Source organism: Schistocerca serialis, chromosome 11 (genome assembly GCF_023864345.2).
Source record: "Schistocerca serialis cubense isolate TAMUIC-IGC-003099 chromosome 11, iqSchSeri2.2, whole genome shotgun sequence".
NCBI classification, from domain to species: domain Eukaryota; kingdom Metazoa; phylum Arthropoda; class Insecta; order Orthoptera; family Acrididae; genus Schistocerca; species Schistocerca serialis.
Window position 1 is genome coordinate 75,448,860 of NC_064648.1, and position 14,206 is coordinate 75,463,065.

The following is a 14,206-nucleotide window of genomic DNA, read 5'->3' on the forward strand; positions in this document are numbered from 1 at the left end:
CGGAGGCGAATTTGAAACCGCAGCCGCCTGTCTCTCTGACGTGGCAGTCTTGGCCGCTCACAGTTATTTCACGTTACCTTCTTTCATGCTAACAGGCTACAGATTTTGACGTACGGATCCTCTGTTTTATTTCACGAAAATACGTTATTTGCGCCGAACCAGCGATACGGAAAAGCACATTCTGTTGGCGCCTCGCGATGCAGAAAGCAGTTGCGGAGGATGCAGTGTAGCCGTTGGCCGACAGATGGCAATATGCGACTTGCATAAATAATTAGATGTTACAAAGAAATAAACAGTGCAAAAAAGGCTAATACGTCTATCGGGCGCCATTCTGTCACACAACCATGAAGGACAATGTACAGAGTATAATACTGGAAACAGGATTTATGATACGGATTCAAATACAGCTGTAAATGTAGAAAGGAGGAGGAATGTGGAGTGCAAAAATATATTTATTGTCTGTCTTCCCGTTCTGCAAAAGGAACGATAGGTGGATATTCAGTTTAATTGCGCCAACGAGAATATGAAACGTACTTTAAAAGTGCTACATATGGTTAGCAAATGTGGTTTTCATAAACCGATCTCCGAGTACCATTGCCGGTTCGTTATTTGAACACTTTCGTATCGATTCTCGCAATGCGGTTTCAGATGCCGGTTTTGCTACTGTATATTAAAAGTGAAAGTCCATACCATCATTTTCCGATTTTGAACCATATTCGATTTTGTCAAAAGCTAAGTAATGAACTGCTGAAAATGCGGTTAGTACTCCTGTCACGTCGTGTCTGGCATATGCAACGGTACTCGATGGCAAACCTTGCTCAATCTGCACTGCTCAAGTTACTCCTACTTTTGACATACGTTACACATACATCACTTAACAACTTCCAAACGCCTCATTGGCCAGTGTTCCGCCACAAGCACGAAATAGTAAAACCATATTCGGTTTCGCATATTGACGGTGTATTGATTCTGAAACGTTTAATCGGACCTTCAGGTCGCAGTAATGGAGAATCTGACTTTATCTTTCCGTTATTTCTCCGTCTCCTGCAGTCCACGGAGCTCCGTTCGTACAGCGATTCATTGTTGGTGCCAGCGCTCCAACAAGTCGGCAGTTTATCGCGAGTAATGGCTGTCTGCTGACGTAAGTGGAAACAGGAAAAAATTAGACAGAAATAAGCGAGTAAACTTGTCCACGATAAATTACGTCGATGGAGCGCACATAAGTGGGACTAGGCTACATAAACCCACATTTAGAGTTATGCCTTCACAGACAAACTCGCAAAAGTTATCTTTCTTCCCAAACGAAATTAGGTATCGTTTTCATCACTGAAACGATGCTGACTTCCACTAACCACTGCTGGCGTCATGTTTGCATGTGATAATATTTTCCATAATCGATCATTCTCGGAAGCTAAACGTTCGGTCGACCCATCACCGGAATTACATTTCTCCTCAGTTCTTAGGTTTTCAGGCCATCAGCAAAATATATGAGTACCGTTACAAATACGTGCAATTTATAAAATGCTGCGAAAAGAGGTGTGGGATGAACATTCCGTTACAACTGGGAACGGAGTTTCTCACAGCGGCATTCTTGTGACACACGCTCTCGGTGTTCTTGCCGCGTTAAATCTGAATAGCAAATTTATCCAGCCGACTGCAGCCGTGCTCCGAAAGAAGGTGTCGATGTCGGCATGCCGAAAACGTAAACAAATGTCCGATATCCTCTGCAGTCTCTCAACGCTAAGACAACAGCCGCCGTGTCGGTACAAGTTACTGCTGAACATTCTCGTCTCTACGGCCTGTCTTTTGACAGAACTGATGTCCCTTAGCTTTAAGTGAATACACATAACGTAGCTAATTATGGCTAATAGCGATCGCAGTTTGTTTACGACGCTATGGCAGCATGGAAACGGTGGTCAGGTTGAACAGTAGCTACAACATACTTACCTTGATTAAGAAGTAGCTCATTTTCGTTTACTTTGACGGTTTCAACACATGAAACATGATCATGTGATTGTTTTCATTATGAAAGAAGTGCTGTCTGGTACGTCAGTTAAGTACGATACATGGAAATGAGATGCTTTAAGTTTATCTTGTTCTCACTGTGAAGACTGGTTATTCCAAAGACTGTGTTTAGGTATACATTTTCTGTGAATTACCTTTCATTTTGAGTAAAGACGTCCATATGACAGATTTCGGTTACGTTCCTGTAGAGCCTAAAATACGCTGTTGCGACCCTTAGTTGCTAAAATTCCTATGTTTCACACTATCTATTCGTCCTACACCTTTGGTCAAACGTTTTTTCCTAATCCTGTATAACGCTGCTCGATGACAAACCTCGTTCAACCAGCACTGCTCAAATCATTCATTTCTTTACGTACGTTACACATACGTTGTTGGATGGCTCCCAACCCGATCGTCCGCCTATATTCCGCGCTGTCACTAAAGGCCAGCACGCTATCCACAAAATCACGAAACTGGTACCATATTTGCATATTGACACATTACTGACTGTGAGTACATTCACAAATCCAGATCTACATCTACATCTACATCTACATCCATACTCCGCAAGCCACCTGACGGTGTGTGGCGAAGGGTACCTCTATCGGTTCTCCCTTCTATTCCAGTCTCGTATTGTTCGTGGAAAGAAGGATTGTCGGTATGCCTCTGTGTGGGCTCTAATCTCTCTGATTTTATCCTCATGGTCTCTTCGCGAGATATACGTAGGAGGGAGCAATATACTGCTTGACTCTTCGGTGAAGGTATGTTCTCGAAACTTTGACAAAAGCCCCTACCGAGCTACTGAGCGTCTCTCCTGCAGAGTCTTCCACTGGAGTTTATCTATCATCTCCGTAACGCTTTCGCGATTACTAAATGATCCTGTAACGAAGCGCGCTGCTCTCCGTTGGATCTTCTCTATATCTTCTATCAACACTATCTGGTACGGATCCCACACTGCTGAGCAGTATTCAAGCAGTGGGCGAACAAGCGTAGTGTAACCTACTTCCTTTGTTTTCGGATTGCATTTCCTTAGGATTCTTCCAATGAATCTCAGTCTGGCATCTGCTTTACCGACGATCAACATTATATGATCATTCCATTTTAAATCACTCCTAATGCGTACTCCCAGATAATTTATGGTATTAACTGCTTCCAGTTGCTGACCTGCTATTTTGTAGCTAAATGATAAAGGATCTATCTTTCTGTGTATTCTCAGCACATTACACTTGTCTACATTGAGATTCAATTGCCATTCCCTGCACCATGCGTCAATTCGCTGCAGATCCTCCTGCATTTCAGTACAATTTTCCATTGTTACAACCTCTCGATACACCACAGCATCATCTGCAAAAAGCCTCAGTGAACTTCCGATGTCATCCACCAGGTCATTTATGTATATTGTGAATAGCAACGGTCCTATGACACTCCCCTTCGGCACACCTGAAATCACTCTTACTTCGGAAGACTTCTCTCCATTGAGAATGACATGCTGCGTCCTGTTATCTAGGAACTCCTCAATCCAATCACACAATTGGTCTGATAGTCCATAAGCTCTTACTTTGTTCATTAAACGACTGTGGGGAACTGTATCGAACGCCTTGCGGAAGTCAAGAAACACGGCATCTACCTGTGAACCCGTGTCTATGGCCCTCTGAGTCTCGTGGACGAATAGCGCGAGCTGGGTTTCACATTACCGTCTTTTTCGAAACCCATGCTGATTCCTACAGAGTAGATTTCTAGTCTCCAGAAAAGTCATTATACTCGAACACAATACGTGTTCCAAAATTCTACAACTGATCGACGTTAGAGATATAGGTCTATAGTTCTGCACTTCTGTTCGACGTCCCTTCTTGAAAACGGGGATGACCTGTGCCCTTTTCCAATTCTTTGGAACGCTACGCTCTTCTAGAGACCTACGGTACACCGCTGCAAGAACGGGGGCAAGTTCCTTCGCGTACTCTGTGTAAAATTGAACTGGCATCCCATCAGGTCCAGAGGCCTTTCCTCCTTTGAGCGATTTTAATTGTTTCTCTATCCCTCTGTCGTCTATTTCGATATCTACCATTTTGCCATCTGTGCGACAATCTAGAGAAGGAACTACAGTGCAATCTTCCTCTGTGAAACAACTTTGGAAAAAGACATTTAGTATTTCGGCCTTTAGTCTGTCATCCTCTGTTTCAGTACCATTTTGGTCACAGAGTGTCTGGACATTTTGTTTTGATCCACCTTCCGCTTTGACATAAGACCAAAATTTCTTAGGATTTTCTGCCAAGTCAGTACATAGAACTTTACTTTCGAATTCATTGAACGCCTCTCGCATAGCCCTCCTCACACTACATTTCGCTTCGCGTAATTTTTGTTTGTCTGCAAGGCTTTGGCTATGTTTATGTTTGCTGTGAAGTTCCCTTTGCTTCCGCAGCAGTTTTCTAACTCGGTTGTTGTACCACGGTGGCTCTTTTCCATCTCTTACGATCTTGCTTGGCACATGCTCATCTAACGCATTATGTACGACGGTTTTGAACTTTGTCCACTGATCCTCAACACTATCTGTACTTGAGACAAAACTTTTGTGTTGAGCCAACAGGTACTCTGAAATCTGCTTTTTGTCACTTTTTCTAAACAGAAAAATCTTCCTACCCTTTTTAATATTCCTATTTACGGCTGAAATCATCGATGCCGTAACCGCTTTATGATCGCTGATTCCCTGTTCTGCGTTAACTTTTTCAAATAGTTCGGGTCTGTTTGTCACCAGAAGGTCTAATATGTTATCGCCACGAGTCGGTTCTCTGTTTAACTGCTCAAGGTAGTTTTCAGATAAAGCACTTAAAAAAATTTCACTGGATTCTTTGTCCCTGCCACCCGTTATGAACGTCTGAGTCTCCCAGTCTATATCCGGCAAATTAAAATCTCCACCCAGAACTATAACATGGTGGGGAAATCTACTCGAAATATTTTCCAAATTATCCTTCAGATGCTCAGCCACAACAGCTGCTGAGCCAGGGGGCCTATAGAGACATCCAATTACCATGTCTGAGCCTGCTTTAACCGTGACCTTCACGCAAATCATTTCACATTTCGGATCTCCGTCAATTTCCTTCGATACTATTGCACTTCTTATGTCTATAACCACGCCTCCCCCTTCACTGTCCAGCCTGTCTCTGCGGTATACATTCCAATCTGAGTTTAGGATTTCATTACTGTTTACGTCTGGTTTCAGCCTACTATCTGTCCCTAGTACTATATGGGCGTTGTGACCGTTTATTAATGACAGCAGTTCTGGGACCTTTCTGTAGACGCTCCTGCAGTTTACTATTAGCACATTAATATTGTTATTCCCTGTTGCATTTTGCCTACTCCTACCTTGCCGCGTCTCAGGAGGCGTCTTGTCGGGCCTAGGGAGGGGATTATCTAACCTAAAAAAACCCCATGTGCACTCCACACGTACTCCGCTACCCTTGTAGCCGCTTCCGGCGTGTAGTGCGCGCCTGACCTATTCAGGGGGACCCTACATTTCTCCACCCGATAGCGGAGGTCGAGAAATTTGGACCCCAGATCTCCGCAGAGTCTCTGGTTTTTAAGCCTTCCACTCGGCTCCAAACCAGAGGACCGCGATCGGTTCTGGGAACGATACTACAAATAGTTAGCTCTGATTTCACCCCGCGAGCGAGGCTTTCCGCCTTCACGAATTCCGCCAACCGCCTGTACGAACTGAGGATGACCTCTGAACCAAGACGGCAGGAGTCATTGGTGCCGACATGAGCAACAATTTGCAGTCAGGTGCACCCAGTGCTCTCTATCGCCACCGGTAGGGCCTCCTCCACATCTCGGATGAGACCCCCGGCAAGCAGACAGAGCGAACACTGGCCTTCTTCCCCGACCTTCCCGCTATTTCCCTAAGGGGCTCCATCACCCGCCTAACGTTGGAGCTCCCAATAACTAATAAACCCCTCCCCCCGTGTGCCTGCTCGGACCTTGCTGAAGGAGCAGCCACTTGTCCACTCACAGGCAGAGCGGGCGATGCCACACAGCCAGCCTCCACATTAACCCTCCGCCTCGTGCGCCGCGAACGCCGCTGAACCCGCCACTCCCCTTGGGGAGAGGGTGGCCCAACCGCGCCCAGTACCCGCGAAGATGTCTCGACAGCAGGGATAGTGGGTGAAGCATGTAACACCTGGGGTGTACCTTGCGACGCACCAGACTCCCCACTGCCGCTACACTATGAGGTAGTGATGGTAGTGATGTAGAAGCTGCGATGACTTTTACGTTAATTCTCCGTCCCTTGCAGCCGTGAGACCTTTGTCGCTGCCTCAGCGAGTGATTGTTGCCGCTAGCGCCGTGGAAAGCTGGAATTTTAAACTCACCCGCGAATAATGGCGGTGGTGTGAAGTGAATGTAAACGATTACAAAATTTACGTGCAAGAGTTCGTTATGAAAATAAGAGTGAATCCTTGCTTGGCTCAGCGACGTAATGTATAAAATTTTCTCATAGCAGAACCTCGCATAGTCCTCCAGTTGCGAAGTGCGTGTCCATCCAGACACGTGAATCACACTCCTAGTCGCTGGCCAGTCGTACCATTTTAAGGCATCCGGCCACTGCTGTTTCGCACTCCACACATTCACAGGTGGCCTTCTGTCACAGTTGCCTCCAGCTGATGTTACCCTAAACTCCTGAGAATCAGGACATTGTGTGAGAAAATCTTCCGGAAAATAGGTACAGAAATCGTAAAAACATAACGCCAAAACTTTTTATGAATTTTATGAATTATAAAATATATTTTGGTTACCTTGTCCTTCATTAAATAAAAGAAATGCATACATGACCTCTAACAGCCTTTAGTTTGAATAACTTCCAGTAAGTAAGTACGAGTACGGAGTGTGAATGATCATAATATTTCACAGTGTGTACACCACTTCAAGAATCATGGCTAAACAGAAGCAAACATGTGGAGTATTTCTTGTGTCAAGTGTCACTTGCTGTTTCAATTGCTCACGAAGAATGCGGTGTAATAGCTGTCAATGGTCTAAACCTAATGTTGGTATGTCATGTCGTTAGCTTCCTTCCTATTAGCATAAATTTATACAGCTTCCATAAAACCTCCAGCTCATGTGACTTCAATGAAGTTTCTTGTACTAATGTCGTTCGTAGCATTATAGTAGTTCATTTTCTTATCTTAAAATATAAGGCACTGAGCGTAAGCAAAACATGCAATAGTGAGTAAATATACCAGTAGAGAACAGAATGTCAACAAGTGGATGCAGCACAATTCCTACAACGAGGCTCTGCCAAGCGAACAATCTATAATTAATACCATAGTGTGACCTAAACTCCATGTTCGTACACCGCATATCAGCATTTCTATATACCAAATTAAAGAGTAGTTATGACAACAAACAGAAATATATAAATATGCAATCCATATGCAAAGCAGCAAATATGTATCTTACATAATAAACAGGTCATTAGCATCATATCAGCATAAGCAAATAAATGTTCATATGTAATCTTAATAAGTAAACATGAAGGCGCAAGCAGATAAATCACAAAGAATAACTTACATACATAACCACAGTCAGCACAATTAATCAGGTGACAATTATAATTTAAATAAATAAGCACAGCAGGCACATAAAAGAAAATGTGACATCAGTGAAAAAGCATAGCAGCCAAGCAATGCATAATATACGTAAGTAACAACCCTGTTCATTAATCAATCATTGTCAAAATCAGTTAACACAAAGTATAAATCACGTAATCCCGAGCAGCAAATTACGTCTAAAGTACGTTCCGAAGTGGAAATATGTTTCCTGAAAAATAAACTCAATTAATAGTTACCTTTTTAGTTTATTACTTTCTTCTTAGAAATTACATTCTTCCTGAAATTTTCTCGATAGCAAGTCCTCTTAACGTCGGACACACACAGAATTTACCTGAAGGTCTTAAATATTTTATACAACTGTATCCTGAAAAAGAAACTGAACGTTAATAACATTATTCATCAAGTCACTATAGCTTTATACTGAATTTATTTGGAGAAATTAGACTGTGTATTTGTTTACGGCTGTCAGTGCATTCGCACTGAGCGCTCGATCAGCTGTAGGTATGCGTGACGTAGGAAGTAATTGTTTCCGGTCAACGACTGCCTTGTGCGGCGCGCAGCCTTGACTGTTGCTTTGAGTGTGTGCCGCCGCCGGAACACGGCGCAGTATCCTTGTATTCTCTGCATGTTTACGTATAACTGTTAGTTTCTCAAAAGTCTGTCATTCCACAAAAATTTTAACGTTCGATATATGATGTATTCCCTTAGAGCGTCGAGATTTAAGAGTTTCTACTTCGACAGTGTTATCATGAATAATTTTGCGAACCCTATATGGACCGTTATAAAGCAGAAAAAAATTTCCGACACAAGCCCTTTCCTTTGTGAGACAAACGATAAGACTTAATGAACACCTTTTGACCAACTGACAAGGTTTTTAAACGACCAGGACGTTTAGCTGATTTCTCTCTTCTAGCAGCCGCAGATGCAATATTTTGTAGAGCCAGGTTGACAACTTCAGAATGCCGCAGTTTCCGTGTAGGCGGAAAAGGAACTATTTCAGAAATGCGATTTGTCGGTGCTTTGTTTTTTGATATAAATATAGGCGGTCAAGAAGTTGAACCATTAGGGAGTTCATTCAGAATGTTTTGAAAAATATGAAGATACTGATCCCAAGTTCTGTGATTCTGATGACAATAAAGCGACACAATTTATTCCTTCATCCATCTCTCTGAAGCGTTAGATTGAGGGTGAAAAAGTGAAATGAAAACTGGTTTAATCTTACGACGCCGTAGAGTATGAAGCCAAATTTTAGAGCGAAACTGTGATCCATTATCTGATATAGCTTTATCAATATGACCCACTTCTTTAAGAAAATGTTTGATGAAAGTATTAGATACTGAACGAGCTGTTGCTTTGCATAAAGTAGTGAAACACACATATTTTGATGTCAATTCCAGTGCTACCAAAATGTACGCGAAACCATTAGTAGAACAAACCACTGGACCGAACAAATAGACTGCATCCATGTCCTTTAATTTCGCTGGAATGATGGGAAACAATGGTGCTCTGTGAGAAATAGTTGGCGGCTTAGCCTTTTGACATAATTTGCATTTGGCAAGAACAGATTCCATATTACTGAAGTAGCAATTTTCTCGTAATTTATGAAAACATTTTCTGGGACCAAAGTGTGCATAACTGAAAAATGTATACCAAATCAATTTATTGACCCAGTCATCAGGAATGCAAACTAACCAAACAGAGTTGTCGACCGATTTTCGTTTAAAAGGAATATCATTGCGAACTAAATAATACTGTCTAATTGCTACGTTTTCCTTTCTCCTCCACTTCTCCTTAATGTCATTCCATATTAGATCCTTGTTTTGCTCCTTAGCGATGTCCTGGAGCGAAGACGAAATAAAATTTTCAAATGCTACACCTTGAATATACATCAAACAATAATCGTTTTCCTTGCAGTCCTCTTCAGCACTTTGTTTCAAACTTATAGGTGCACGTGATAAAGCATCAGCAACAATATTTGAAGAACCCTGTATGTAGACAACACTATAATCAAATTCCTGTAGGTACAACGCCCATCGTTACAATCTGCCGTGAGTTAATTTTGTTGACATAAGAAATTCCAGAGCTCGATGATCGGTGTACACCTTAGTATGTCTGCCATACAAATATATGCGAAATTTTGTGAAAGCCCAAACAACAGCCAAGGCTTCAAGTTCCGTTATCGAATAATTCTTTTCTGATGTAGAGAGAACACGACTTCCAAATGCAATAGTTTTCTGTACTACAACGTCGTTTTCTTCTATCTCTTGAAATAAGTCCGTCGCCAAACAAAAACCTTTAGATAAATCCTGATGTGAAAGAAGTGGAGCAGCAACTAAAGCATCACGAAGTTGTTCAAATTCTGGCTGAGCTTCCTCATCCCAACACCAATTAGAATTCTTCCAGACAGTTCACATAAACGAGGTGTGGCCAAATTGTCCAATCTAACAAAGCGTCTAAGAACATTACAGACACCAAGGAAACTACGAACATCACATTTTGTAGCAGGAACAGCATAATTACGAATAGCGTCTAGTTTCTCTGGGTTAGGAAGAATACCTTCTGTAAAAATAATATGACCAAGAAATTTTACCTGAGAACGACCAAATTCAAATTTTTCCAAGTTCACTGTAATGCCAACTCTTGCAAAAATACGTAATAATGAATCAAAAATTTTGTTATGCTCACTCCAAGAACGTTTAGCAATAAGAATATCGTCAACATATGAAGTAATATTGTCACGAAGATATACATGTAAAATTTTGTTTAAACTACGAATGAATGCTGCTGAAGATACGGTAATTTCCGAAATATCTTTTGGGTAAAATAGTCTAGATAGATTGATAGTTGAAGAGTTGTTTTGATAGATACAAAGAATAGTAAAAGAGTAGGCAGAGGCGCAGAAGACTAAAAGGGAAATAGCACCACTACAGCTCGCGGCCTGATGCACACTACAGCACATATTCACTTAGTGTAGCGGATCCCCTGAGGACTTAAGTGGCCGCACATAAATTCCAGTTTGTGACTTAATGCCCAATTTGGTGGAAGTGCGTACATAAATTGATCTAACCATGAACATGAATGTACGTCATTCTTAGAATTGCGAAAGATCTTAAATTTCCGAACAGTTAAAAAGTGTTTATAGTCAAAGTTTTCGCCTCGTGGCGACAAAGACCTACCGCGTCTGTCCCAGTCCGAATGTCGATTATTGTCAAGTTCGCGAGCCTGGCGCTCTCTTGTTGCATCTCGTAAATGAAATAAATTATTTTCTTCAAAACCCGCAGCTATTTGTGATTCTAAATTTCTTCTACTGTCTTTTCCTACGATTTCGCTTTCAATTTGTTTGACTTGCTTTCGTAACGCCTCAAATTCCCTTTTAACGCGTTCATTAATTTTTCCCTGATTTTCAACATGTTTATTTATGTTCTGGTACTCTTCTGTTTCTGCAAATGGAAATGGAGCTGTATCATCTGAATCTCTGTCCCCATTGACTTGTCAATTTATCTGAAACCTCCTAAACTCTTTCAGATAAGTCACCTATTTGTTCTTTCTGTTTATTTACGTCTTCCGTAAGTGTCGCGACTTGGGTTTCAGTATTGACACATTTAGTAGTTAACTGTTCATATTGTTGTGTTAGGTTATTTATTCTGTCATTTGGTACGGATTCCTCGATTCTTTCAAATATTTCTTCCTTATCGTGTGCACATTGAAGATTTAACTCTGAAAATTTTTGAATTATCACACGATATCTTTCTTCCTGTTCCTTTTGTCTAATTTCTATTGAAATTAATCTATTATTGTGAGCATTCAAAAACGGTTGTACTTCTTCTCTAATTTCTTTCTTTAATTCATCTTTCATGTTTTTAAAACATGTCCCTATTCGTGAGTCTAACTGTGTTTCCATATCAGTTTCTAACCGTGCTGCCGATGTTCCCATCTCTGTTTTTAATTCAGATCTTAATTATGTTTCCATTGTTCCCATAGCAGTTGTAATTGTTCCTATTTGTGACCCCAAATTTAATATAGCACTCATCAACTGCTCCATATTAACTGGTTCGAAATTCTTTTCGCCCCTAACATTTCCCGTAAAACTAACTATCTTCGTCATAGCTGTAAAGCTATCTGTGTTCGATACTATTTCAGAATATTCTGCCGTTAATCTCATATTCTGAAAATTGTCCGATTGTGAAAAATTTTGAACTGGTTCTGGACTATTTTCCCGGCTTATTAAATTGCTTTCTACTTATTTATTCGTCATGCTGTTCTCCTATGTTGGCGAGTTTGCCATGTTAACAATTTCGTCATTCTGACTATCCACCATTTTTGCCTTTTTCATCGATCGCGTGATCATTTACAAAACATACAACACTCGTCACTTTTCGAAAGTTACACACAATATAACATTTTATCACCAACAATACCATTCACACGAAATGCTTCCCGACAACAAGATTAACGAACAATTGAAATCTTCATAATTGCACAAAATTGTGAAACCCATATACAAGACATCAAAAATTAAATTCTGCAAAAATACCATCAGAAGAATAACAAGACAACTACAAATGTTCAATTACCAAATCTACACATGCAATATAGACTACAATTACTAAACTACAAATTACTACAACAATACTATTGTCTGCTATTTTTACTATCAAAAGATTTCCAAGGGACGATCCAAAGCAGCGGTCGTCACGTGCATGGGGGCTTAATTAAATAAAAATGCAAATAATTTTAGTAGCTGTGTGGCCCTGAATAGTATTAGTACGCAATCTGACTGCATAGAATAACAACAAAGAATCAAAGGAAATTTCCGTTAACACAATTAATTAAGTCCCCAGCAACTATAAAAGCTACGAAACAACAAAGCACAAGTGTAACTGTTCTGCGTGTGGAAGTGTGATTCAATGTACACATCTGGCACGGTTCTTCCTCAATACAAGATATTTTAAACACCATTTACAATGAAGTAATTAAAAAACAGAAATACTATAATTGCACATAGAAACCAGAATTACAGTCTAATACATGAACACAAGCCAGATGCTTTGTTGACTGAACCTGTGACCAAGAGCCATTGTCATTTAGGAAATTTGAAATAAATTTTTTTTTGTTACCTTCATATATATTGACGAAAAATACACTGTGATCATTGCAACATCCCCAATCAAACAGCATCTGCTATCTCGCCCAACAGAACAACTGCACAGGACATGCTCTCAACTAGCACTGCTATCGACATCCTCTCAACAAGCACTGCCCACGGCAACCTCTGAACTACAACTGCCCAGTGGAGGCGGCGGAATCATACTCTTTGGCGCAATCTCAGGCGCTGTGACTCAGTGTAGCCACCTTTCAACGTCAATATAGGCATCACACCCCTGTTGGGGAAACATATACTATATAACTGTTTCTCAAGTTGCCAGACCTGCCAGACGATATGCCATGCGATGCTGTTATGTTTCCATTGCGTATTTCTAGTGTAGCGAACGTCGATTTTTTAAAAACTTTTCTATAGTTCGAGTTGCTGCTATGCCTGTAACTCGTTTTATGGTGGGACAGTTAGAAGGTGTGGGGTTACTACAAGACAACCACTGTTGGCAATTGGTTCTGTGAGAGTTGTCAAACCTTAAAAGTCAGTCCCTAAGGCAACAACAATGCCAGAATAACGAGGAGAAAGAAGGAAATGAGATGAGAAGATAAGGAAAACGTAAACCAAGAAGGTTATGCAACTGGAATGTATTAGGCACCACAGAGGTGAGTTACGGATATGGGCCAAAGAAGTGAGGGTCGCAGATGTAACACACTCACGCACTCACTGTCGGCTGTATTGTCGTGCACATAGACTATTCATTACAGATTAGAAACGATCTCACATGGAAACTTAATATTTCCAAGAGAGCAGTTTTACTTTGCTGTTTGCATACGGGAGTAGTCATATGTCACGAAACTGGAGGTATACTATGTGATCCAAAGTATCCAGAGACCCCGCAAAAACATACTTTTTCATATCACGTGTATTGTGCTGCCACCTTCTGCCGGGTACTACATATCAATGACCTCAGTTGTCATTAGACATCGTATGAGAGCAGAATGGGGTGTTCCGTGGAACTCACGGACTTTGAAGGTGGTCTGGTGCTTCGGTGTCACTTGTGTCATACGTCTGTAAGCGGTATTGCCACATTCTTAAACATCCCTAGGTCCACTGTTTTTGAAGTGATAGTGAAGTGGAAACATGATGGGACACGTGTACCACAAAAGCGTGCAGGCCGACCTCGTCTGTTGACTGACAGAGACCGCCGACAGTTGAAGAGGGTCATAATGCGTAAAAGGCAGACATCTATCCAGACCATCACACAGGAATTCCAAACTGCATCAGGATCCACTGCAAGTACTATGTCAGTCAGGTGGGAGGTGAGAAAACTTGGATTTAATGGTGGAGCGGTCTCTCATAGGCCACACATCGCGCTTGTAAATGCCAAACGACGCCGCGATTGGCATAAGGAGCGTAAACATTGGACAATTGAACAGTGGAAAAACGTTGTGTGGACCAACGAATCACCGTACACAACGTGGCGATCCGATGGCTGGGTGTGGATACGGCG